Raw genomic sequence first — 4,621 nt, 5'->3', positions numbered from 1 at the left:
TGCCGTTAACAGGCTTTCCATGGGCCGGCCCACCACCTTTTGACCAAGTCAAATGGGCCGGCCTTTTCATAGGAATGGGCCTCTGTTGGGTCGTGCCACGTGTCGGCGTATCATAGGCGCCTTCTGTCCAATGAGTGGATGATATCTGTCCCAACGGTGAGCCCACACGTGTTTCCTCCAGCTAATGATGATTTTACATGTGGAAAATCCCCATTGGTCAGGGCTGTTAATGGGTTATCGGATCCAAAACCCGAGCCGATAGCTTAACGGCGTTCCATTACGGTGGATGCCACGTGTCAGCCACCCTTGACGAAAGCACTTCTGTGACGCGCGATTTATCGTCATGGAAGTGGACACTTCGTCATGGAACACTTCTACGACAGCACAGGTATGACTATCTTGATTCTGTCATAAATTTGTCATGGATGTACATGCATGACAAAAAACGCGACCTACTGTGACAAACACGTATCATCACGGAAGTGTATTTTTTTGTAATGCTATTTATATTTTATATATCAATTTTTGTCAACTACATGGGCATAGCCCAACATTTTAGTCTTTTTATTTTTGGGCCATGGCCTTTGTTTTTTTTTCGGATTATGGTAAGTGGGTCTGAAATGTCAGGTTCTGTTTTGTGGGTCCCTCATGTCAAGGTCATGTTCTTCAGATTTCTATATGGCAGTGAATAAATAACAAATATTTAAATCCAAACAGACAGAAAACACATGTAATACTTCAAATAACAACAGTCAGAATCAGTATGGAGCTCTTGCTCTACCAATAACACGTAATACAATTGGAATCACAATATTACAAGCTCTACAAGTGTGATAGTTGGCTACAGTAATTTACAACTCCACAATTGTCTTCAATCTTCTTCAGAATGGAGCTCCTGTCAATAGCGATCACAAACTGGGCACATGCTCCTGTCATATGAACCATATGCCATACTCATATGAACCATAGTCAAGATTAGGCTGTGACCTTCATTACAAACATCAATATGAACTTCCATCCCTTCCACGGTCATATCAAGATTAGGCTGTCAAGGATTGGTGCTGACTCGCATTAAAAAAGATATAAAAAAGATTCCATATGGACTAGCATTCTAGAAACTAACTAGTCAAGGATCACATATATTGTTGTAAAGGCATTCCATACTATTAAGATGGACCAAATTCATGCAGATACAAAAGGGCCAGGAATCTTACCATTGCGCAATGGATTTATCAACAAAAGGGCCAGGTAGATGGCGAGACCAACACATATTATCCATCCCTGGGTCCTCCAACTGCCAACGTGTTGCCTCTTCTTTGTCCTTCCTTCAAGAAAAATAACTTCCTTCAAGAAAAACAACACATGGTCAGCGCTGCCCTAATATAGCAATCAAGAGTGCTCTAACTTTTGACATGGTTAGCTTCTATTTTTCTGGACATTTGGATCAACATACATCCAAAACTAGCTAAATATGAGCACAAGCTTGACTCGTGTGACCAACAATTTATTGATGAAAATCATTAATCAGGAACTAAATATAACATTTCAACAATCAACAAATGTTTGGTAAAATGACAACTTAAGAAGAAAATAGGCACTCAAGCTAGTTCAGTTTCAGAAATGTACCCCATTCATGAGACCGGCAACAAAGAATGCAACCCAACCAACGAAGCACTTGAGATAGCCTCGGTTCACCACAGGCTGGAGAACTTGGCGGGCAACACCAACAGTAAGTCTTCGATCCATTCGTGCTTGCACAGGTACGCCTGGCCAAGGGAGTAGTCCAGCGCTCGTTCCACGGGGACTGCCACCGCACTGCCGGACTCGCATATACCTGCCAACATCATGATACTGTAAGATAATTATAATTAGGAAAAATCAAATTGATTTAAGCATATAACTTGTTGGGGGTACCATACAACATCATTATGTGGCTACAATTTTTTGCTTTCTATATACCATTTTCATCAATCTCAGATTTAACAAAGCAAGAACTACAAATGCAATGTAGCCTCAAATTTAACAGAGCAAGAAGTACAAATGCAACATAGCCTCAAAAACTAAGTTTGACATGTCATTTTAAAGATGTGTCGACCTTTATTTATTTCTATTCTTGGATGAGAAGGCTAGAACAAAGTTAGCTTTCTTGTCTGCGTAAGGATGAGAAATAATAACTGTAGTGTTGCAACATAAGGACAGTACAGATACCATAATAAGTTTCAGGAACATCACATCTAGAACAGTTTCTGATGATAAGCATAGCTCCCTACCAAAAAAGAACTAAGGGCACAATGACTAAAGCATGCAGACCACAATATTCAAAGTAGAAGCAAGCGAGCAGTATGAGCTACCTACTGGCAAAGTATAAAACCTGAATCATATAGTATAAATGAATCAAGAAAACAAGAACTGACAATGAGAACTGCATACTAATGCGCCAGATGATAAACATCAAGCACAAGCATGCAAACATGCATCTCATCCCAACCTAAAACTAGAAACAGTAGCAGCCATTCATTTTTACGCAGGTGTAAAACTAAACTATAATCACCGCAGCATTTGCTAAACTTGTCAGCTTAAGAACTCTATCTCGAAAGGCCTAAAAGAAGATTACATAAGCACCAGAACACCCTAACCACCACCAATTCTCTTCATAGTTGATGAGACGACATTTACCGTACATAAATATGATGTAAAAAAGTAAGCAATATGATACAACAGCAGGCAAGTAGTATATATCACTCATGGGCGTATGGGGCAAGGCGGGAGGTAGTTCATGTGCTCGGCGCGCATGCGGATGGCGTTCTCGGCATAGATCCAGGCGTCGTCAGTGATGCCCTTCTCGATGGCCTTCTTCACCTTGAGCCTCTGCCATTCAACATATAAACATATAAGTAAAGTACACTAATTCTAGAAGAGAAAACACAAAGCAATAAAGGATAAATGGACCATTTCCCCACAATTTTTTTCCTGATTCAAACATCTACAGTCCAGCCACTGATGTCTTAAGCATGTGTTGTTGGTATGACCACACATGAGAATCAACTTCAGAGAATAAAAATCACATTTGCTCAAATTGAACTGTACATTGGTGACTTAAGTTGATAGATTATAGAACTGGCATCCCTAGTTAGCATTTTTTTACAGCAAGTATTCTTAGTTAGCTTAATAGGCCTAGGCATGCTAAATCAAGATACATTACACGACGAAAGGTCTTCCGTGGATTCAGATGCATGCAGTAAATGAAGTACTCCGTAGATAAATGATGTACTAAGGAATTGCTAAAAACGCCTAGTTTATTTACACATGTAAACAAAATGTAGGCATTATTAATAACACTGCATCATTGCAGCATGCGGAAACCTGAACACCAACCGAAGCAGCCACACATTTCACCGCACACCCCCAAAATCCCATGGAAAAATCATGGGGGCACACACATGAATCCAGCAAACTGACTGGATGGAGCAGCATCTGTTCTTACCTCGCCCTCCGCCACCAGAGCCAGCCACGCGTAGACCTCGTCCGTCGCCGGATTCGCCTGCAGTAGAGACAATCACCAGATCGGTAATACAGCCAGGAAGAGACGAAAAACGAGCAATGACACAAGCAGCACGGCGTGCTCTGGAAGACTCACGCATAGCTCGACGTCCACCACGCGGCACACCACGTGCGGCGGCAGGGCCACCGGCACGTCTCCCTGCCTGCGGCAGGTAGACAACCGCGCTGCCCCGGCGCGGCAGCGCCACGACCGGCCCCGCGCAGGCGTGCCACAGGTCCCGGCACACCGACACCGCCGCCGCCTTGCGAGGCTCGTCTGCCGTGTTGAGATCGATGCCCATGGCGCCCGCCCACAGCCCAGCTGTCCCGTCCAGAAAATGGGGGCGCGGTTAAAAGTAGGCGGGCGAGGAATCAACCGCGGCCGCGGGGAGGATGTGGGAGCAGCAGGATGTCGAGCAGGAGGAGGGCCCTCGAGGTGGCTGCTCAAAAGGATCTACGGAGAGGGAGGGGAAAGGATGTCAGCGGTGGAGTGGAGGCTGGGGTGGTCGCTCGTGGCTGCAGGAAGATGTGCCCGTCGGATCTGACGGAGGAGGCCGGTGAGGTTGGGCGGCTTGCTTGATCTGCTGAGGGGGCGACTGGGTGGTGGAAGGGAGGGGCGGCGGAGGAGGAATCTAGATGGGCAAGGGGGCGACGGTGAGGAGATGGGGACGAGGGAGGAAGGGGGCGACGGGTCAGGCTGGACGGCGCGAGCGGGCTTTTCGGCCCACTCGTGGCCCGTTCAGGACCGGACCGATCGGTCCTGGCTCGCTGCAGAAATTGGCCGGTCCGGTTACCGAATTTCGGCCCGAAATTTCCACGGTCCGGTCCGGTCTTTGACCGGTCCGACCGAGCGGACCGAAGCTGCAGGCCGTTTCTCGTCGGCGCAGCCACCGGCGACATCCTGCTCTGGCCGTGAGATCCGCGTAGCCACTACGGACGAGCACACCCAGCCAACCTTCTCCCGCTACTGAGGTAGAGGAGAACAGAGAAAAGAAAGAAAGCGCGGTCACGCCCGTGATTATCTGAGATAGACTTGATTTTTTTCCTTTTCTTCAGTCAAGTACAGAAGAAGACTCAGGTC

The 4,621-nt window shown here is 46.2% G+C and overlaps 1 long non-coding RNA gene across 1 annotated transcript; it reads right to left on the bottom strand.

Annotated features, from left to right (window-relative positions):
- Nucleotides 1–716: 716 nt before the first annotated feature.
- LOC119325177 lies at nucleotides 717–4,211 on the bottom strand. The gene is made up of 5 exons (XR_005157371.1): nucleotides 3,638–4,211; nucleotides 3,485–3,541; nucleotides 1,627–2,868; nucleotides 1,215–1,344; nucleotides 717–1,045 (listed from the first exon to the last, which is right to left on the bottom strand). It is a non-coding gene; the product is annotated as an uncharacterized LOC119325177 (long non-coding RNA).
- Nucleotides 4,212–4,621: the final 410 nt, after the last annotated feature.

This window comes from Triticum dicoccoides, chromosome 6B (genome assembly GCF_002162155.2).
Source record: "Triticum dicoccoides isolate Atlit2015 ecotype Zavitan chromosome 6B, WEW_v2.0, whole genome shotgun sequence".
Lineage (NCBI taxonomy): Eukaryota > Viridiplantae > Streptophyta > Magnoliopsida > Poales > Poaceae > Triticum > Triticum dicoccoides.
The sequence above is the reverse complement of the archived record's forward strand: the minus strand, read 5'-3'. Positions and strand labels throughout refer to the sequence as shown.